The sequence below is a fragment of the Panulirus ornatus genome, chromosome 48, assembly GCF_036320965.1.
Source record: "Panulirus ornatus isolate Po-2019 chromosome 48, ASM3632096v1, whole genome shotgun sequence".
Taxonomy (NCBI): domain Eukaryota; kingdom Metazoa; phylum Arthropoda; class Malacostraca; order Decapoda; family Palinuridae; genus Panulirus; species Panulirus ornatus.
The window spans coordinates 27821046-27844980 of record NC_092271.1 but is presented as its reverse complement, the minus strand read 5'-3'; the positions used below and the strand labels follow the sequence as shown (position 1 = coordinate 27844980).

The window sequence follows — 23935 nt, the reverse complement described above, 5'->3', positions numbered from 1 at the left end:
ATATATACACATGTACATATTCATACTTGCTGCCTTCGTCCATTCCCATTGCCACTCTGCCACACATGAAATAGCATTGCCCCACCAGCACCAGCGATGTAGCGCAAGGAAAAGACAAAAAGGCCACACTTGTTCACACTCATTTTCTAGGTGTCATTTGTAATGCACCTAAACCACAGCTCCCGTTCCATATCCAGGTCCCACGCACATTTCTATAGTTTACCCCAGATGCTTCATATGCCCTTGTTAAATCCATTGACAGCGTATATATATATATATATATATATATATATATATATATATATATATATATATATATATATATATATATATATAATTTTTTTTTGTGTCGCTGTCTCCCGCGTTTGCGAGGTAGCGCAAGAAAACAGACGAAAGAAATGGCCCAACCCACCCCCATACGCATGTATATACATACACGTCCACACACGCAAATCTACATACCTATACATCTCAATGTACACATATATATACACACAGACACATACATATATACCCATGCACACAATTCACACACTGCCTTTATTCACTCCCATCACCACCTCGCCACACATGGAATACCATCCCCCTCCCCCCTCATGTGTGCGAGGTAGCGCTAGGAAAAGACAACAAAGGCCCCATTCATTCACACTCAGTCTCTAGCTGTCATGCAATAATGCCCGAAACCACAGCTCCCTTTCCACATCCAGGCCCCACACAACTTTCCATGGTTTACCCTAGACGCTTCACATGCCCTGATTCAATCCACCGACAGCACGTCAACCCCGGTATACCACATCAATCCAATTCACTCTATTCCTTGCCCGCCTTTCACCCTCCTGCATATTCAGGCCCCGATCACTCAAAATCTTTTTCACTCCATCTTTCCACCTCCAATTTGATCTCCCACTTCTCGTTCCCTCCACCTCCGACACATATATCCTCTTGGTCAGTCTTTCCTCACTCATTCTCTCCATGTGCCCAAGCCATTTCAAAACACCCTCTTCTGCTCTCTCAACCACGCTCTTTTTATTTCCACACATCTCTCTTACCCTTACATTACTTACTCGATCAAACCACCTCACACTACATATTGTCCTCAAACATCTCATTTCCAGCACATCCACCCTCCTTCGCACAACTTTATCTATAGCCCACGCCTTGCAACCATATAACATTGCTGGAACCATTGTTCCTTCAAACATACTCATTTTTGCTTTCGGAGATAATGTTCTCGACTTCCACACATTCTTCAATGCTCCCAGAACTTTCGCTCCCTCCCCCACCCTATGATTCGCTTCCGCTTCCATGGTTCCATCCGCTGCCAAATCCACTCCCAGATACCTAAGACACTTCACTTCCTCTAGTTTTTCTCCATTCAAACTTACCTCCCAATTGACTTGTTCCCCAACCCTACTGCACCTAATAACCTTGCTCTTATTCACATTTACTCTCGGCTTTCTTCTTTCACACCCACATAAGACTCCCCTAGGGATAGGGGAGAAAGAATACTTCCCACGCATTCCTCACATGTAGAAAGCGATTAAAGGGGACGGGAGCGGGGGGGGCTAGAAACCCTCCCCTCCTTGTATTTTAACTTTCTAAAAAGGGAAACAAGGAGGAGTCATGCAGGGAGTGCTCATCCTCCTCAAAGGCTCAGATTGGGGTGTCTAGATGTGTGTGGATGTAATCAAGATGAGAAAAAGGGAGATATAGGTAGTATGTTTGAGGAAAGGAACCTGGATTTTTTGGCTCTGAGTGAAACGAAGCTCAAGGGTAAAGGGGAAGAGTGATTTGGGAATGTTTTGGTAGTAAAGTCAGGGGTTGGTGAGAGGACAAAAGTAAAGAAAGGAGTAGCACTACTGAAACAGGAGTGGTGGGAGTATGTGATAGAGCGTAAGAAAGTACACTCTAGATTGATAGGGTAAACCTGAAAGTGAATGGAGAGAGATGGGTGATTATTGGTGCATATGCACCTGGGCATGAGAAGAAAGATCATGAGAGGCAAGTGTTTTGGGAGCAGCTGAGTGAGTGTGTTAGTAGTTTTGATGCACGAGACTGGATTATAGTGACAGGTGATTTGAATGCAAAGGTGAGTAATGTGGCAGTTAAGGGAATAATTGGTGTACATGGGGTGTTCAGTGTTGTTAATGGAAATGAAGAGCTTGTAGATTTGTATACTGAAAAAGGACTGGTGATTGGGGATACCTGGTTTAAAAAGAGAGATATACATAAGTATACGTATGTAAGTTGGAGAGATGGCCAGAGAGCGTTATTGGATTGTGCGTTAATTGATAGGCGCTTGAAAGAGAGACTTTTGGATGTTAATGTGCTGAGAGGTGCAACTGGAGGGATGTTTTATCGTTATCTTGTGGAGGCGAAGATGAAGATTTGTAGAGGTTTTCAGAAAAGAAGAGAGAATGTTGGGGTGAAGAGAGTGGTGAGAGTAAATGAGCTTAGGAGTGAGACTTATGTTAGGAAGTACCAGGAGAGACTGAGTGCAGAATGGGAAAAGGTGAGAGCAAAGGATGTAAGAGAAAAGGGGGAGGAATGGGATGTATTAAGGGAAGCAGTGATGGCTTGTGCAAAAGATGCTTGTGGCATGAGAATCATGGGAGGTGGGCAGATTAGAAAGGGTAGTGAGTGGTGGGATGAAGAAGTAAGATAATTAGTGAAAGAGAAGAGAGGCATTTGGACGAGTTTTGCAGGGAAATAGAGCAAATGAGTGTGAGATGTATAAAATAAAGAGGCAGGAGGTCAAGAGAAAGGTGCAAGAGGTGAAAAAGAGGGCAAATGAGAGTTGGGGTGAGAGTATCATTAAATTTTAGGGAGAATAAAAAGATGTTTTGGAAGGAGGTAAATAAAGTGCGTAAGACAAGGAAACAAATGGGAACATTGGTGAAGGGAGCAAATGGGGAAGTGATAACAAGTAGTGGTGATGTGAGGAGATAGAGTGAGTATTTTGAAGGTTTGTTGAATGTGTTAGATGATAGAGTGGCAAGTATAGGTTGTTTTGGTCGAGGTGGTGTGCGAAGTGAGAGGGTTAGGGAGAATGATTTGGTAAACAGAGAAGAGGTAGCAAAAGCTTTGTGGAAGATGGAAGCTGGCAAGGCAGTGGGTTTGGATGGTATTGCAGTGGAATTTATTAAAAAGGGTTGACTGTTGTTGACTGGTTGGTAAGGATATTTGATGTATGTATGACTCATTGTAAGGTGCCTGAGGATTGGCGGAATGCATGCATAGTGCCATTTTATAAAGGCAAAGGGGATAAAGGTGAGTGCTCAGATTACAGAGGTATAAGTTTGTTGAGTATTCCTGGGAAATTATATGGGAGGGTATTGATTGAGAGGGTTAAGGCATGTACAGAGCATCAGATTGGGGAAGAGCAGTGTGGTTTCAAAAGTGGTAGAGGATGTGTGGATCAGATGTTTGCTTTGAAGAATATATGTGAGAAATACTTAGAAAAGCAAATGGATTTGTATGTAGCATTTATGGATCTGAAGAAGGCATATGATAGAGTTGATAGAGATGCTTTGTGGAAGGTATGAAGAATATATGGTGTGGGAGGCAAGTTGCTAGGAGTACTGAAAAGTTTTTATCGAGGATGTAAGGCATGTGTACGTGTAGGAAGAGAGGAAAGTGATTGGTTCTCAGTAAATGTTGGCTTGTAGCAGGGTATGCATGATGTCTTCATGGTTGTTTAATTTGTTTATGGACAAGGTTGTTAGGGAGGTGAATGCAAGAGTTTAAGAGAGAGGGGCAAGTATGCAGTCTGTTAAGGATGAGAGAGCTTGGGAAGTGAGTCAGTTGTTGTTCGTTGATGATACTTTGCTGGTGGCTGATTTGGGTGAGAAACTGCAGAAGCTGGTGACAGAATTTGGTAAAGCGTGTGAAAGAAGAAAGCTGAGAATAAATGTGAATAAGAGGAAGGTTATTGGGTACAGTAGGGTTGAAGGACAAGTGAATTGGGAGGTAAGTTTTAATGGAGAAGAACTGGGGAAATGAAGTGTTTTAGGTATCTGGGAGTGGATTTGGCAGCGGATGGAACCATGGAAGTGGAAGTGAGTCACAGGGTGAGGGAGGGGGCGAAAGTTCTGGGAGCGTAGAAAAATGTGTGGAAGTTGAGAACATTATCTCTCAAAGCAAAAATGGGTATGTTTGAAGGAGTAGTGGTTCCAACAATATTATATGGTTGCGAGGCTTGGGCTATAGATAGAGTTGTACGGAGGAGGGTGAATGTGTTGGAAATGAGATGTTTGAGGACAATATGTAGTGTGAGGTGGTTTGATCGAGTAAGTAATGAAAGGATAAGAGAGATGTGTGGTAATAAAAAAAGGGTTGAGAGAGCAGAAGAGGATGTTTTAAAATGTTTTGGTCACATGGAGAGAATGAGTGAGGAAAGATTGACCAAAAGGATATATGTGTCAGAGGTGGGGGGAACGAGAAGTGGGAGACCAAATTGTAGGCGGAAAGATGGAGTGGAAAAGACTGATCGATCAGGGCCTGAACATGCAGAAAAGTGAAAGGCGTGCAAGGAATAGAGTGAATTGGAACGATGTGGTATACTGGGGTGGAACTGCTGTCAATGGATTGAACCATGGCATATGAAGCATCTGGGGTAAAACGTGAAAAGTTTTGTGAGGCCTGGATGTGGAAAGGGAACTGTGATTTCGGTGCATTATACATGACAGCTAGAGACTGAGTGTGAACGAATGTGGCCTTTGTTGTCTTTTCCTAGCACTACCTCATGCGCATGCGGGGGAAGGGGGGTTGTCATTGCATGTGTGGTGGGGTGGCGATGGGAATGAAAAAAGACAGACAGTATGAATTATGTACATATGTATATGTCTGTGTGTGTATAAATATATGTATACATTGAGATGTATAGGTATGTATATTTGCGTGTATGGACGTGTGTGTATATACATGGGTATTTGAGTGGGTTGGGCCACTCTTTCGTCTGTTTCCTTGCATTACCTCACTAACGTGCTAGACAGGATAGAGCAAAAAAAAATTTTTTTTTTTTTTTTTTTTTTTTTTTTTTTTTTTTTTTTTTGTCACTGTCTCCCGCGTTTGCGAGGCAGCGCAACGAAACAGATGAAAGAAATGGCCCAACCCACCCCCATACACATGTATATACATACGTCCACACACGCAAATATACATACCTACACGGCTTTCCATGGTTTACCCCAGACGCCTCACATGCCCTGATTCAACCCACTGACAGCACGTCAACCCCGGTATACCACATCGATCCAATTCACTCTATTCCTTGCCCTCCTTTCACCCTCCTGCATGTTCAGGCCCCGATCACAGAAAATCTTTTTCACTCCATCTTTCCACCTCCAATTTGGTCTCCCACTTCTCCTCGTTTCCTCCACCTCCGACACATATAACCTCTTGGTCAATCTTTCCTCACTCATTCTCTCCATGTGCCCAAACCATTTCAAAACACCCTCTTCTGCTCTCTCAACCACGCTCTTTTTATTTCCACACATCTCTCTCACCCTTACGTTACTTACTCGATCAAACCGCCTCACACCACACATTGTCCTCAAACATCTCATTTCCAGCACATCCACCCTCCTGCGCACAACTGTATCCATAGCCCACGCCTCGCAACCATACAACATTGTTGGAACCACTATTCCTTCAAACATACCCATTTTTGCTTTCCGAGATAATGTTCTCGACTTCCACACATTCTTCAAGGCTCCCAGAATTTTCGCCCCTTCCCCCACCCTATGATCTACTTCCGCTTCCATGGTTCCATCCGCTGCCAGATCCACTCCCAGATATCTAAAATACTTTACTTCCTCCAGTTTTTCTCCATTCAAACTTACCTCCCAATTGACTTGACCCTCAACCCTACTGTACCTAATAACCTTGCTCTTATTCACATTTACTCTTAACTTTCTTCTTTCACACACTTTACCAAACTCAGTCACCAGCTTCTGCAGTTTCTCACATGAATCAGCCACCAGTGCTGTATCATCAGCGAACAACAACTGACTCACTTATATAATATATATAATATATATAATATGTAATATAATATATATAATATATATATATTCCTATGAGTCCACGGGGAAAATGAAACACGATAAGTTCCCAAGTGCACTTTCGTGTAATAATCACATCATCAGGGGAGACACGAGAGAAATGTAACTGTCAGTTGATATATATTGAAGAGACGAAGCTAGAATGCCATTTGGTAAACATGCGATTGTGTATATATATATATATATATATATATATATATATATATATATATATATATATATATATATATAAAATTTTTCATGCTCATTTGCCATTTCCCTCATTTGAGGTAGCGTTGACAACAGAGGAGCGAGCCTGAGAAGGAATAGCTTCACTTGGCCCCACTCTTCCGTTTTTGTGGAAACTGAAAAAACGGGAGGGAAGGATTTCCAGTCCCCCGCTCCCTCCCCTTTTCGTCGCTTTCTATGACACTCGGGGAATACATGGGAATTATTCTTTCTCCCCTATCCAGGGATAGGGGAATTTGGTAAAGTGTGTGAAGGAGAAAGTTGAGAGTAAATGTGATTAAGAGCAAGGTTATTATATAAAGTTCAGTAGGGTTGAGGGACAAGTCAACTGGGAGGTAAGTTTGAAGAGAAAAACTGGAGGAGGTGAAGTGATTTAGATATCTGGTAGTGGATTTAGCAGCGGATGGGACCATTGAAGTGAGTCACAGGGTGGAGGAGGGGGCAAAGGTTCTGGGAGCGTTGAAGAATATGTGCAAGGTGAGAATGTTATCTCAGAAAGCAAAAATGAGTAGGAATAGTGGTTCCAATAATGTTATATGGTTGCAAGGCATGGGCTATAGGTAGAGTTTTGCGGAGGAGGGTGGATGTGTTGGAAATGAGATGTTTGTGGACAATATGTGGTGTAAGGTGGTTTGATCGAGTAAGCAATGAAAGGGTCAGAGAGATGTGCGGTATTAAAAAGAGTGAGGTTGATAGAGCATAAGATAAGAGGGTGTATTAAAATGATTTGGTCATGTGGAGAGAATGAGTGAGGAAAGATCGACAAAGAGGATATATGTGTCGGTTGGAGGGAACACGAATTGGGAGACCAAATTGGAGGTGGAAGGATGGAGTGAAAAAGATTTTGAGCAATCGGGGCTTGAACATACAGGAGGGTGAAAGACGTGCAAGGAATAGAGTGAATTGGAACAATGTGGTATATTGGGGTTGACGTGCTGTCAGTAGATTGAACCAGAGTATGTGAAGCGTCTGGGGTAAACCATGGAAAGTTTTGTGAGGCCTGGATGTAGAAAGGGAACTGTGATTTCGGTGCATTACTCATGACAGCTAGAGACTTGCTCATTCCTCTTTCTAATTTGCCCACCTTCCACACTTCTCATGCCATAAGCATCTTTTGTGCAAGCCATCACTGCTTCCCTAAGTACCTCACATTCCTCCCCCACTTCCCTTACATCCTTTGGTCTCACCTTTTTTCCATTCTGCACTCAGTCTCTCATGGTACTTCCTCACACAAGTCTCCTTCCCAAGCTCACTTACTTTTGCCACTCTCTTCACCTCAACATTCTTTCTTTTCTGAAAACCTCTACATGCTCACCATTTCCCATGTGAGTGAAGCGGCATCAAGAACAGATGATAGGGCCTTAGAGGGAAATTTCCTTAATTGGCTGCTTGCTCTGCTTCTTTTTTTGGAATGTAATACTGGAAGGGAGGCTTTCCAGCAAATATGCCATTTCCTCATTTTTTTTGTTTATTTTGCCATGCTCATGTGGAAAATGGTGTAAAACTGGAAAGTTCGTTTGGAGATTTGTCATTAAGGGTTAAGGCATGCACAGCGTCAGGCTGGGAGGAAAAATGTTTCATGAGTGGTAGGGGATGTGTGGATTTGCTGGAGAATGTTTGTGAGAAATGCTAAGAGATACAGGAGGATTTGCATGTGGCATTTATAAATCTGGAGAAAGCATATGATATAGTTGAGTATCACATCAGATGTTGAAAGGCTACAGACAGACAAAAACAAAGTCTTTAACTGGGTAGTTGAGAAATAAATGCTTTTCAGTAGGGGTAAGTTTCACCTCTGGTATGGAGAAAATTCAGATATCAGAAACTGCAGAATAACGGAGTTGATGACACAGTCGTAAACTAGTTGAATAATAGGAAGACCTTGTAGTAGTAATATTGGCACAGGAATAACCCAAACATCTGGAAACTTGCCAACATATTACCAATTTTAAAACCCTCCAAACTTCCCAGCTACCCTTCCTCCTACTGACCTTATTGCTTCAATCCTCTTTACCCAAAGTGTATGAAAAAATTATCCACAAGAAAATCAAAAACCTCCCACTCTAACCCACACAGTATTGCTTCAGACACAAATGCTCTACACCCCACTGCGCACTAAACTTGCACAACATATTGTAGATGTACTCAACCAACCACAACCCCCTCTCAGACTGTACTAGTGTTAGTAGACATCAACAAAGCATTTGACATCTCCCGATACATCCCCATTTAAAAAATACCTGACACAACTCTTTAAGTGACAAAATGTGGTTGGCCAGCTTCATATCCAGCTGCCTTGATAGTCTGTAACAATGACTTCACTTGTAAAAAACTGAAAACTACACTAGAGCTCCTTAAGGAGTTCTTTCTCCAACTCTCTTTGTACAGGACCTTCCATTATCTAATGCAGACCTTAACATGAAGCTCCATTCATATGTAGAAAGCCTAAGTCACAGAACTGCATACTGTTACCACTTGCTACATCAAACATGCAATACCACATTATATGATTGGAACAGTGGCTCACCTAGAACTGAATGTTGTGTAGATCAACAGAAGTCTGTAGTCATTCATTTAATCCGAGACAGACATGAATCCTCTTTGTCAATCTCTCCTCACTCATTCTCTCCATGTGTCCAAACCATTTCAACACACCCTTTTCTGTTCTCTCAACCACACTCATTCTATTACTACACATCTCTCTTACCTTTTCATTACTTACTCGATCAAACCACCTCTCACCACATATTGTCCTCAAACATTTTTTTTTTCAACACATTCACCTTCCTCCGCTCAACCCTATCAGTAGCCCTTGCCTTGCAATCATATAACATTGTTGGAACACTATTCCTTCAAACATACTCATTTTTGCTCGCGTAGATAACTTTCTCACCTTCCTCACATTCTTCAACGCTCCTAGAACCTTCGCCTCCCCCACCATGTGACTCACTTCTGTCGGGGGCTGGAAATCCCCTCTCCTTGTATTTAAATTTCTAAAAGGGGAAAGAGAAGGAGTCATGCGGAGAGTGCTTATCCTCCTCAAAGGCTCAGAATGGGGTGTCTGAATGTGTGTGGATGTAACCAAGATGAGAAGAAAGGAGAGAAAGGTAGTATGTTTTAAGAAAGGAACGTGGATGTTTTGGATCAGTGAAACAAAGCTCAAGGGGTAAAGGGGAAGAGTGGTTTGGAAATATCTTGGGAGTAAAGTCTGGAGTTGGTGAGAGGACAAGAGCAAAGGAAGGAGTAGCACGATTTGTGGGAGTATGTGATAGAGTGTAAGAAGGTGAATTCTAGATTGATATGGGTAAAACTGAAAGTGGATGGAGAGAGAGGGGTGATTATTGGTCCCTATGCACCTGGTCATGAGAAGAAAGATCATGAGATGCAAGTGTTATGGGAGCAGCAGAGTAAGTGTGATAGCAGCTTTGTTGTATGAGACCGGGTTATAGTGATAGGTGATTTGAATGTAAAGGTGAGTAATATGGCAGTTGAGGGTATTATTGGTGTACATGGGGTGTTCAGTGTTGTAAATGGAAATGAAGAACTTGTGAATTTGTGTGCTGAAAAAGGACTGGTGATTGGGAATACCTGGTTTAAAAAGAGAGAGATACATAAGTGTATGTATGTAAATAGGAGAGATGGTCAGAGGGCATTAATGGTGAGCAAAGCGAATGGGTCTGGGGGAATGGTTTGGTAGACAGAAGGGTAGTGAAAGCTTTGCAGAAGATGAAAGCTGACAAGGCGGCAGGTTTGGATGATATTGCAGTGGAATTTATTAAAAGGGGGTGACAGTGTTGTTGATTGGTTGGTAAGGATGTTCATTGTATGTATGGATCATGGTGAAGTGCCTGAGGATTGGTGGAATGTATGCAAAGTGCCATTTTTTTTAAGTTAAAGGGGATAAAGTCGAGTGTTCGAATTACAGCGGCTTATGTTTGTTGCGTATTCCTGGGAAATTTTATGGGAGGGTATTGATTGAGAGGGTAAAGGCATGTACAGAGCATCAGATTGGGGAAGAGCAGTGTGGTTTCAGAAGTGGTAGAGGATGTGTGGATCAGGTACTTGCTTTGAAGGATGTATGTGAGAAGTACTTAGAAAAGCAGATGGATTTGTATGTAGCATTTATGGATCTGGAGAAGGCATATGATAGGGTTGATAGAGATGCTTTGTGGAAAGTTTTAAAGAGTATATGTGTGGGAGGTAGAAGCAATAGAATGACTGAGACTTGGGTAATGCAGACATTATATGTGGTATATGTGGACCTCTGTGGTTTAGTGCTAATACTACTACAAAGTTTCTCTGATATGTGGTTGATAAAGTTCATCGAGAGCAAGTGTCAGGTAAAATTAATGGGATTGTGTGTGTGAGGAGGGACTTGGAAGTCGTTATCATCCCTAACCTGTCACCAGAGTTCCACATCAGGAGAACAGTAAAGTACAGGAGACAAACTGTGCTCTGACAAATATCGGAATAACCCTCAGGTATATGGATGAGGTATTTAGCAAGCTGTTCATATGATAGATAAAGCCAAAACTAGAATGTTTCTCAAGTTTGGTCACTTAAAGAAGCACCAAGAGCAAATAGAGAAGGTCCGGACAAAGGTAACAAAGATGGCACCAGAGTAAAGTGAGATAAGCTACAGGGAAAGGTTATAGGCTTAAGATTTGCTGACCTTGGAAAAGAGAAGAGCGAGGGTGAAATGATAACAACCTTTAGATTTTTAAACATTGATGACATGAACAGTAAATGGTTCTTCAAGAGATGTAGGAATAAAACAACTGAAGGACATAACATGAAATTAAGTTAGAAACTTGTTAAAGAAAAGTTTAAGAAGCATTTGTGTAGCAAAAGGCGAAAGAGTGGTAGGTGAATGAAATAGAATGAGAGAACATGGTAATTCAGACAGGATACATAAATTTAAGTTGTATCACTTAGAATGTTTGAGAGATTGAGCCCCATGAGTGTACAACATCCTTCCCGTACAGTACAAAGAGATGATTACTTCTTCCAGCCAAAGGAGTCCTTTATTATGAAGCTTCTGCAGCAGTTAGGAAGCTGGTCATAGTGATGTGTGTGCACCTATGCAGAGAGTGTCGCTATGGTAGGTGCATTGTGGTCATGAAGAGTCTTGGGATATGATGAAATTGTGTTTGTAATGTTGGGATGGGTGATGTCCAGGGTGTTAGACAGGGAATTGTGACTCGCAGTTGTGTGGGGACGGGGTTTCTGATGGGTATCTGGTCCGATGGAATTTAAAATCGAGTTGGGAGGGTGGTTGTTTAGAGTGTTTTATGTCTTGGTATGGAGAGATTCTTGATGACTTAAGCAGAAGTGATGATTTTTGCTTAGATATTGGAGCAGATTGATAATAAGATAGTTATACTCATTGGGAGAAAGAGGCAATAATGTCCAGATTTTGGATGGGCTTATATAAGGATGAGAGAGTACAAATATGTTTACTGACTTCTCCAAAGGGGGGAGCATGAAGAACTTGGTTGGGAGTGAGCCATCTTATTATTTCAGGACTTGGATAGGGGCTTGCTTAATTCCTAGTTAGGGCTGATTCATTTGATTTTATACTTTTGTTGGTTGTAATCATATTTTTTTTTGTTTTAAACCAGACAGGAATTTTTATTGTGAGGTTTGGAATGCTTTTAAGAATGAAATAATCAATTTTGAAATTGACATTGTACAGGTACACCACTGAATTTCTGGCAACTGATGGTTCAACACCTTTAGTTCGGACAAAATTACATGAGGTAACTTGGAAATTACCGCGGCCACCAGACTAGTTCACTGGGTGGCCACAGATGGCATTGTGTGTAGGGTTCGCTTATTTACATTCTTTGCATTGCACTTGTCAGGTGGTGATACCGCAAATCTGTGAGCTTCTTAGCTTATTTTGCTTAGATTCAACCCTAGCTATGGCTTCTAAAGACATATGAGAGTGTCAGTCGTGGTGTCAGACATAAACACCGATCCATATCGATTCAAGATAAAGTAGACCTGTTGAAAAAAAAAATGGACTGTGGTGTTTCGTTGCTTAAGCTGTGTGACAATTACAGTATTAATTCATCAACTGTTTATGATATAAAGAAGCAAAGGGAGAAAATATTGAAATTCTATGCTGACCGCAGTTCCAAGAAGGAAATGATGATTAGAAAAACTATGAAAGATGGTAAGAGTACTGAGCACAATTGAGTTTTGATGGAATGGTTTTAACAGTGTCAGAGTGATGGAGTGGACTTGTCAGGTAGCATGATAATGGACCAGGGTAAGTTGTTCCATAAAGAACTTAGATTACATGAGCATGACTATAGTGAAGGATGGCTTCAAAGATTCACGAAGCGTCATGGAATTTCTATGAATAAAGTGTGCAGAGAAAAGCGGTCTGCAAACCACGAAGGAGCTGCCGAGTATGTGGACGAATTTGCGAAACTTGTAGCTAATGAGCACCTTAGTCCTGAGCAGGTGTATAATGCAGACAAGACTGCATTATTCTGGCGATGCACACCTAGGAAAACACTAACAACAGAAGACCAAGACCCCACAGGATTCAAACAATCTAAGGACGCTTGCCATCTTAGGGTACTCAAACATTTAATATATGTTTGATTTAAGTTTCTAGCAGTCAATGGTATACTTTAGACACATGGAAGATGTACAATTAGTGGGTTAGAGGTGTGTTGATGAATTATTACTACATGACCATGGTTGGTCTGGCAAAATGGTTAATCCGGCAAGGCTTTGGAACCAAGAGTGCGGGAAAATCAGTAGTGTACCTGTACTTCAGACATTAAAAGATGTAGATGGCCATTATAATGTTTAAACATTTTCATGCTTGGCTGTGATATTACCCTAAATATAAATGCAGGTGAGGGCCAGGTGAGGATATTCCCTCAGAGGCCCAGTCCTCAGTTCTTAACGGCTACCTTGCTAATGCGGGAAATGGTGAATAGTTTGAAAAAGAAAGATAAGTGCATTCAAACGTAATAAGCTCATTTGAAAACAGGCCTTATATTTTAATACTACTATGCCTTAGCTGCTCATCTGCATAAGGTTGATGTTCATGTTCATAGTGTTCATATTGAATCAGGTCTGTCTATTACTGAGTGAGTTCTTCCATCTCGTGGGCATAGGGGAGAAGAGGAAATACTTTATGGTCCTAATTGTACCAAAGTTCCAACAATCAAAAAATAAAAATTTGCTACTGAAGAGAGAGAGAGAGAGAGAGAGAGAGAGAGAGAGAGTTACATTATTTACAGTTTCATCATTCTGCCTAGATCTGTACAGCCCTGTGAAGCTACCTGTAGCAAATAGGCTAAAGCTTCAAGCACGAGATAGTATTGTTTTAGTTCTGTGTGTACCTTGTGATTTTCTATTTATCAAGGCATTTTTTCTTGTGTATTTTGGGCTCTTATGTCACATTTTGTATTTTATTGTAAAACAGTCTTTAAATAGCCCTTTAATGACTTTTACCATGGTATTGGTATTTTCCTTTTATAGTAAAAGTTTTCTAAGAATGTTGCTGCGTTCTCTTGCTTATTTACTTTCATAGAGTATGATTATGTCCCCTCCATTAATGATAGAATATTGAGTTTTTGATAATCTCACACTTTGTTGTGACTACCATTCTGCTCAAGGATGCATGTACAAAGTTGATAAATGTAGTATGACTTGTAAAGGGTGATTCAAAAGCATCAGAATTTATGCGTCAGTATCTTTAGCTTGAATTTTAGGGGATTCCCAGTATTGATTATGAATATTTTGATAATTCACTCTTACAGATTGTGATCTTTGTCATTTGCTGTGATCATAGATTAGTTAACTACTTTGGTGTGAACAAAGTCAGGTTTGTGTTAAATTGCAAGGATTAAACGCTGACAGATTTATTTATCTTTTTGTATGATTGTTCCTAGTAGAGAGATGTGATGGTAATGGGTTATGAGTGATCGGGTCTGGATTTCTATATCTGATGATCTATACTATGAAAGGGTGGTCCTGCTTTTGTATGTGTAGACATGCCAAGGAAGTTATTAGATGCATGATGACTAACCACTAAGCAAAATTCCAATACTTCATCCATTTCCTTGGCAGAATAGAATGCTCTTTGTTGGGATGATATATTTTCAGGAAAATATGTTATTCATTGGGAAGATCATGTTATGAGAGGGATGGATGGTTATATCACTGACAGTGCCTTTCTACTGTTCTCCTGCACAGTGCAACAAGGGTTTGTTATTATTAAGAGTGCTCAGTGTAAGCCGTATAGGTCAGCGGTCAGCCGGTAACCAGCTCCCCAGTCCTTTGTAGGAGGAAGCAGTCTGGACCTGAATCAGATAGTGTTTGGTAGAAGACCTATGCTGTAATTCTTATGGGCATGGTCTGAGATGCCTTGTTTGTTTTTAAGCTCAAGGTGTACTGTATTTTTTTTTTTTTTGTTTGGTATAAAGGTAGCATTTTCCCTGATCCAACATAATTGTGATTTCCAAGATAAGCCCTTTTTTCCTTTGTGTTTGTGTATCACTTTTGTGTTGATATTCAAACTTTTTTTTTATTAGGATTTGCATAGACTTTGATATTCCCTTTGAAATGAATGGGGTTGACTTTGAAGAGGTTACAAGTTAGTCTCATAGGACTATACGAGTCATTCAGTAAGAATGTGAAAGGTCTAAGGGCTTTCCTCAGTTTTTGAGTTTCTTGAAACATTTTAGTTAAGATTACAACTGGTTCCAGACATGGAAATGTAGATGATGATTTCATGAACTATCAGTATGTCTGTCTATATCTCTGATGCTTGTTCCAACTGGAATTTCTTCATTCAAAGGGGTGGTACTTCATGAACTATCTGTCTGTCCATCTATATCTCTGATGCCTGTTCCAACTGTAACTCCCTCAAGGGTATGGTCACAGCAGGAGTCTCCATAATTAGTGGGCTTAATTCTGCTTCTTAAAGAGCCTTTAGTGCCTCACCTTTAACAGACCACTGGCAAAGGGCAACTCTAGTGCGGTGTTTACAGAGGCTCCTACCTACTACTACCTAATGCTTCTTCCTAATTGTTCCTATGTACTACTACTATCTACTAATGCTGCTGTTTTGCCAAAAGGCAGAGCTATTGCATAGTTCTCATCGCAGGAAAATCTAGTTATGAAGAATGTGCTTCGTGAGTTAAGTGTTGTCAAGTATTATGTGTGACAAGTAGAGATTGCATGTTTGAGGACAAAAATCCAGTGGTCCACTTGTGGGTGGGGCAGAAATGAAAGAGCTACATGGCTCAGAGGAGTGCATTTTGACAACCACTCAAGTGCTGGCTCATAATGCAACTGTCACTAATCCTCCCGATACCTAGGCAGGTAGTACTGGTAACATACCTCCTTGGTCATTGGCTGCCTACCAATTGCTACCTACAAACTAAAGCAGAAAATCACATTTTACTTGTGTATTATTGAAAGTACATTTGAAAATATTAGTAAATAAATGGAGATTCTTAGATTTATTGACATAAAAATGAATATGGGAACATGGTTGTCATTTGGAATCATAATTCAAGAAGTAGATGTAAAGATCATTTAAACCACCATGTGGCTAATTGAAGGAACATAACAGATGTTTAGTTATTGCTATAGAAGTGTTAAGGGCTATCCTTCATCAGAGGCAAGAACCTGCATCAGGCTTCGACCTGTCAAATCAAACAACTAAAGTTAATTAGCTGCAGGCTGTAGATTTGACTCTTGCTTGTGCTTAAGTCTCCCAGTGTACCGCCAGACATCCAGTTGTAAATGGGTGCTTATCCATTTAACTGGGAAATAAAGGGTCTTTGAGCTTAATACTGAGTACATTACTTGTTTATTATTATTAGTGAAGATGGTATTCCTTAAAAGTTTCAGGGATTGGTGTCAGAAAGTATATTTATGTAAGGAAACATATTCCCTGTATATCGTAGAAGACAACTGAAAGGGAAGGGAGCGGGTGGCTGGAAATCCTCCCCTCTTGTTTTTTAATTTTCCAAAAGAGGAACAGGGAAGGGGGCCAAGTGAGGATATTCTCTTAAAGGCTCAGTCCTCTGTTCTTAACACTACCTCACCAATGCAGGAAATGGCGAATAGTATATATATATATATATATATATATATATATATATATATATATATATATATATATATCTTTCTTTTTCTTTCAAACTATTCGCCATTTCCCGCGTTAGCGAGGTAGCGTTAAGAACAGAGGACTGGGCCTTTGCGGGAATATCCTCACCTGGCCCCCTTCTCTGTTACTTGTTTTGGAAAATTAAAAAAAAAAAAAACGAGCAGGGAAGATTTCCGGCCCCCCGCTCCCTCCCCTTTTTGTCGCCTTCTACGACACGCAGGGAATACGTGGGAAGTATTCTTTCTCCCCTATCCCCAGGGATATATATATATATATATATATATATATATATATATATATATATATATATATATATATATATATATATATATTCTTTCTTTCATACTATTCGCCATTTCCCGCGTTAGCGAGGTAGTGTCAAGAACAGAGGACTGGGCCTTTGAGGGAATATCCTCATCTTGCCCCCTTCTCTGTTCCTTCTTTGAGAAAAACAAAAAAAAAACAAGAGGGGAGGATTTCCAGTCCCCCGCTGCCTTCCCTTTTAGTCGCCTCCTACGACACGCAGGGAATACGTGGGAAGTATTCTTTCTCCCCTATCCCCAGGGATAGCTGTACCCATATACCACTTCAAAACACCCTCTTCTGCTCTCTCAACCACGCTCTTTGTATTTCCACACATCTCTCTTACCCTTACGTTACTCACTCGATCAAACCACCTCACACCACACATTGTCCTCAAACATCTCATTTCCAGCACATCCATCCTCCTGCGGACAACTCTATCCATAGCCCACACCTCGCAACCATACAACATTGTTGGAACCACTATTCCTTCAAACATACCCATTTTTGCTTTCCGAGATAATGTTCTCGACTTCCACACATTCTTCAAGGCCCCCAGAATTTTCGCCCCCTCCCCCACCCTATGATCCACTTCCGCTTCCATGGTTCCATCCGCTGCCAGATCCACTCCCAGATATCTAAAATTCACTTCCTCCAGTTTTTCTCCATTCAAACTCACCTCCCAATTGACTTGACCCTCAACCCTACTGTACCTAATAACCTTGCTCTTATTCACATTTACTCTTAACTTTCTTCTTCCACACACTTTACCAAACTCAGTCACCAGCTTCTGCAGTTTCTCACATGAATCAGCCACCAGCGCTGTATCATCAGCGAACAACAACTGACTCACTTCCCAAGCTCTCATCCCCAACAGACTTCATACTTGCCCCTCTTTCCAATATATATATATATATATATATATATATGGGAGAGGATCACAATTTTGCGCATGATCAACATATTCCTGTGAGTCCACGGGGAAAATTAAACAAGATAAGTTTCATCGTGTGTGTGTGTGGTAATAAAAAGAGTGTGGTTGAGAGAGCAAAAGGGTGTATTGAAATGGTTTGGTCACATGGAGAGAATAAGTGAGGAAAGATTGACAAAGAGAATATATGTGTCAGAGGTGGAGGGAACGAGAAGTGGGAGACCAAATTGGAGGTGGAAGGATGGAGTGAAAAAGATTTCGGAGCAATCAGGGCCCGAACACACAAGAGGGTGAAAGGCGAGCAAGGAACAGAGTGAATTGGAACGACGTGGTATACTGGGGTCGACATGCTGTGAAGCATCTGGGGCAAACAATGAAAAGTTCTGTGGGGCCTGGACGTGGAAAGAGAGCTGTGGTTTCGATGCATTACACATGACAGCTAGAGACTGATTGTGAATTGTCATTTCATGTGTGGTGGGATGGCGGCAGGAAAGGATGAAGGCAGCATGCATGAATATGCTTATGTGTCTGTATGTATAGGTATGCACATGTGTGGGTGTGTATATGTGTGTGTGGGCATGTATGTATATACATGTGTATGTGATTGTCCAAAACATGTTTTGGACAATCACATGTTTACCAAATGGCATCCTAGCTTCGTCTCTTCAATGTATATCAACTGACTGTTATATTTCTCTCTTGTGTCTCCCCTGATGATGTGATTATTACGCAAAAGTGCACTTGGGAACTTTTCATGTTTCATTTTCCCCATGGACTCATAGGAATATCTTGATCACGCGCAAAATTGTGAGCCTTTCCGAAAAAGAAAATATATATATATATATATTATTTATATATTTATATTTTGCTTTGTCGCTGTCTCCCGTGTTTGCGAGGTAGCACAAGGAAACAGACGAAAGAAATGGCCCAACCCACCCCCATACACCTGTATATACATACACGTCCACACACGCAAATATACATACCTATACATCTTAATGTACACATATATATATACACCCACAGACACATACCTATATACCCATGCACACAATTCACACTGTCTGCCTTTATTCATTCCCATCGCCACCTCGCCACACATGGAATACCATCCCCCTCCCCCCTCATGTGTGCAAGGTAGCGCAAGGAAAAGACAACAAAGGCCCCATTCGTTCACACTCAGTCTCTAGCTGTCATGCAATAATGCCCGAAACCACAGCTCCCTTTCCACATCCAGACCCCACACAACTTTCCATGGTTTACCCCAGACGCTTCACATGCCCTGATTCAATCCACTGACAGCACATCAACCCCGGTATACCACATCGATCCAATTCACTATGCCTTGCATGCCTTTCACCCTCCTTGCATGTTCAGGCCCCGATCACTCAAAATCTTTTTCACTCCATCTTTCCACCTCCAATTTGGTCTCCCACTTCTCCTCGTTCCCTCCACCTCTGACACATATATCCTCCTTGTCAATCTTTCCTCACTCATTCTCTCCATGTGCCCAAACCATTTCAAAACACCCTCTTCTGCTCTCTCAACCATGCTCTTTTTATTTCCACACATCTCTCTTACCCTTACATTACTTACTTGATCAAACCACCTCACACCACACATTGTCCTCAAACATCTCATTTCCAGCACATCCACCCTCCTGCGGACAACTCTATCCATAGCCCACGCCTCGCAACCATACAACATTGTTGGAACCACTATTCCTTCAAACATACCCATTTTTGCTTTCCGAGATAATGTTCTCAACTTCCACATATTCTTCAAGGCTCCCAGAATTTTCGCCCCCTCCCCCACCCTATGATTCACTTCCACTTCCATGGTTTCATCCGCTGCCAGATCCACTCCCAGATATCTAAAACACTTTACTTCCTCCAGTTTTTCTCCATTCAAACTTACCTCCCAATTGACTTGACCCTCAACCCTACTGTACCTAATAACCTTGCTCTTATTCACATTTACTCTTGACTTTCTTTCACACACTTTACCAAACTCAGTCACCAGCTTCTGCAGTTTCTCACATGAATCAGCCACCAGCGCTGTATCATCAGCAAACAATAACTGACTCACTTCCCAAGCTCTCTCATCCACAACAGACTTCATACTATCCCTGGGGATAGGGGAGAAAGAATACTTCCCACGTATTCCCTGCGTGTCGTAGAAGGCAACTGAATATATATATATATAAACTATGGAAAGGTCTTTAGGTGGATAGAGTGGATGGGAGCAAATAAGGCCATTTCTTCATCAGTTTCTGGCACTACCCTGCCAACTCAGGAAATAGCAAACATAATGAAAAATGTGTACTTTGTTGTGTTACAAAATATCACAATTTGAAATTGTATGGTCATGCTGGTGGGATGCTTGAAGAAATACTCAGGTTTCACATTTAAAGTGTGTGAAATGAAGAGTTTTAAGGTTAAGCATTTACTTCTCATTCTTGAAAGGAATTGGTTAGTTTTGGATTTTACTTTAAGGTTAAGGGAAAATTTGGATCTTCTCCCAGACTGTGTTGCAGAAAAAATGTAAGGTAGAAACACACTCATTAAGAGACTTTATTTTTGTGGAAATTGTAAGGACAAATGTTTCTCTCTCTCTCTCTCTCTCTCTCTCTCTCTCTCTCTCTCTCTCTCTCTCTCTCTCTCTCTCTCTCTCTCACTCTCACTCTCTCACTCTCACACTCACTCTACACACACACACACACACACACACAGGGCCCAGTCACTGACAAGTTGAAATATAAAGAGAATTATGAAAGTGTAGAGAGAATTACAAAATAGAAAAAGAAAAGACGAGAAGGTATGTACGAATCTTAGAGGAAGTGAAAGACTTGTCTTGAAATGTGCCAGGTCATAATCATTGGGAAAGACATGAGAAAGTTGAGATTTCCAAAGCTGCGACTTGTAGGGAAAGAAGCAGGTATCAGAATGGCTCACTTTGAGTTCCAGATGGCCATACAGTAATCACTTGATGCAGCAGCTTGCTGAGTGTTGCGTGGTCTAGCCAATGGAATGGGCACACAAGCATTCAGCTCTCAGGAACAAAAAATTAGAGTAATGCCAACAGAATAAGGAAAGTGAATGACTAATGTAGCAAAGCTAGAATCACCATAAATGTGAGAGCAGTACCTCTTGCAGGGGCGAATCAATCCCTTGTATAAATGGAGCAACTGTTCAGTAGTTTCGACATCCAAATAGTACACCCAGGTTCTTAGAGGCAGACTTAGCTATTCTTGTGATGTAGAGTTTCCAAGAGGTAGAATTACAGAACTGTCAAAGGAAAAACGAGAGTTGTTTGGAGTTTTCGATAGAGAGATGAGTAGAAATTGTGTCTTGGAGACATTAAACTTAAGATTTTATGTACTCCTCTGAGATGGTATGTCCAAGTCTTGAGTTTATTGAAGATGCAGATTGAATGAGAGAAGAGGGAGAAGAATTGAAGGATGTGGATGAAAGCAGTGTTCATTCTTCAGCATATGAGTGCATTGGATTATTTGTGGAAGAGATGAAATCATTGAAAAAAAGAAGTGTAAGGGACAGGTCAGAACCTTGAGGGACACTGCTGTTGATAAGAGAAAAGGGGGAGGCTGATCATTAACAACCACAGAGATAAATCGGCTGGAGAGGAAGCTAAATATGAGGGAGGGAAGCCGAAAGGGGAGAGCTTAGAGATGAGACCCCGATACCACACCCTGTCAGAAACCTTAGATATTTCAAGAGCAACTACACATAACTCCCTAAAGTCTTTCAGGGATGATGACTAAACATCAGAAAGATAAGAAAGAATATCACCAGTGGATCTCGCCTTATGGAAGCCATACTGATGATTTGAGAGAAGACTGAGTTTCGAGGTGTCTTATGATACCTTAACGCTACCTCGCTAACGCGAGAAATGACAAATAGTAGGATGAAGTATCATTAATTAATATATTATCTCCCCAGTACATTAAATTCTAAATCTATTAGATCGAGGGTTTAATGTATATGAAAACCCAAATATGAAAGAATTCATTTCTAAGTTATATTTTTCAGCAATGTTATTTGATGACGTTATGACCTGATACCTATATTTTCATGTATAAAATGTTTGATAAACCTTTTAAATGAGTATAACATTATTTCAGAAAATACTCATAACTGAGTAGTTTTAAGTGAACTTGCTTACTGTTAAAAGCAACCTGGTGGATAACATTTCATTTAAAGAAAACAAGATGAAATTATGCTCATACCAAACCTCGTCGTGATTTTATTCTCAAATATGAAGCAAGTGGGCTTTTCATACACATGTATGTTGGTGGGTAGCGAGGTAGCACTAGGAAAAGACAACAAAGGCCACATTCGTTCACACTCAGTCTCTAGCTGTCGTGTAATGCACTGAAACCATTATGATATATATATATATATATATATATATATATATATATATATATATATATATATAAATATATATATATATATATATATATATATATATATATATATATATATATATATAAATATATAAATATATATATATATATATATATATATATATATATATATATATAGAGGATGTGTGGATCAGGTGTTTGCTTTGAAGAATGTATGTGAGAAATACTTAGAAAAGCAAATGGATTTCTATGTAGCATTTATGGATCTGGAGAAGGCATATGATAGAGTTGTTAGAGATGCTCTGTGGAAGGTATTAAGAATATATGGTGTGGGAGGAAAGTTGTTAGAAGCAGTGAAAAGTTTTTATCGAGGATGTAAGGCATGCGTACGTTTAGGAAGAGAGGAAAGTGATTGGTTCTCAGTGAATGTAGGTTTGCGGCAGGGGTGTGTGATGTCTCCATGGTTGTTTAATTTGTTTATGGATGGGGTTGTTAGGGAGGTAGATGCAAGAGTTTTGGAAAGAGGGGCAAGTATGAAGTCTGTTGGGGATGAGAGAGCTTGGGAAGTGAGTCAGTTGTTGTTCGCTGATGATACAGCGCTGGTGGCTGATTCATGTGAGAAACTGCAGAAGCTGGTGACTGAGTTTGGTAAAGTGTGTGGAAGAAGAAAGTTAAGAGCAAATGTGAATAAGAGCAAGGTTATTAGGTACAGTAGGGTTGAGTGTCAAGTCAATTGGGAGGTGAGTTTGAATGGAGAAAAACTGGAGGAAGTGAAGTGTTTTAGATATCTGGGAGTGGATCTGGCAGCGGATGGAACCATGGAAGCGGAAGTGGATCATAGGGTGGGGGAGGGGGCGAAAATCCTGGGAGCCTTGAAGAATGTGTGGAAGTCGAGAACATTATCTCAGAAAGCAAAAATGGGTATGTTTGAAGGAATAGTGGTTCCAACAATGTTGTATGGTTGCGAGGCGTGGGCTATGGATAGAGTTGTGCGCAGGAGGATGGATGTGCTGGAAATGAGATGTTTGAGGACAATGTGTGGTGTGAGGTGGTTTGATCGAGTAAGTAACGTAAGGGTAAGAGAGATGTGTGGAAATAAAAAGAGCATGGTTGAGAGAGCAGAAGAGGGTGTTTTGAAATGGTTTGGGCACATGGAGAGAATGAGTGAGGAAAGATTGACCAAGAGGATATATGTGTCGGAGGTGGAGGGAACGAGGAGAAGTGGGAGACCAAATTGGAGGTGGAAAGATGGAGTGAAAAAGATTTTGTGTGATCGGGGCCTGAACATGCAGGAGGGTGAAAGGAGGGCAAGGAATAGAGTGAATTGGATCGATGTGGTATACCGGGGTTGACGTGCTGTCAGTGGATTGAAGCAGGGCATGTGAAGCGTCTGGGGTAAACCATGGAAAGCTGTGTAGGTATGTATATTTGCGTGTGTGGACGTATGTATATACATGTGTATGGGGGTGGGTTGGGCCATTTCTTTCGTCTGTTTACTTGCGGTACCTCGCAAACGCGGGAGACAGCGACAAAGCAAAAAATAAAAATATATATATATATATATATATATATATATATATATATATATATATATATATATATATATATATATAAACGAGAGGGGAGGATTTCCAGCCACCCGCTCCCTCCCCTTTTAGTCGCCTTCTACGACACGCAGGGAATACTTGGGAAGTATTCTTTCTCCCCTATCCCCAATTTTTTTTTTTTTTTTTTTTTTTTTTTTTTCCCAATAGAAGGAACAGAGAAGGGGCCCAGGTGAGGATATTCCCTCTAAGGCCCAGTCCTCTGTTCTTAATGCTGCCTCGCTAATGCGGGAAATGGTGAATAGTATGAAAGATATATATATATATATA

The 23935-nt window shown here is 40.8% G+C and overlaps 1 protein-coding gene across 7 annotated transcripts in view; it reads left to right on the top strand.

Moving 5' to 3' along the window:
• Positions 1 to 23935, top strand: part of LOC139763903 (uncharacterized) — a 181455-nt gene that overhangs the window by 46800 nt on the left and 110720 nt on the right. The window lies entirely within an intron of this gene.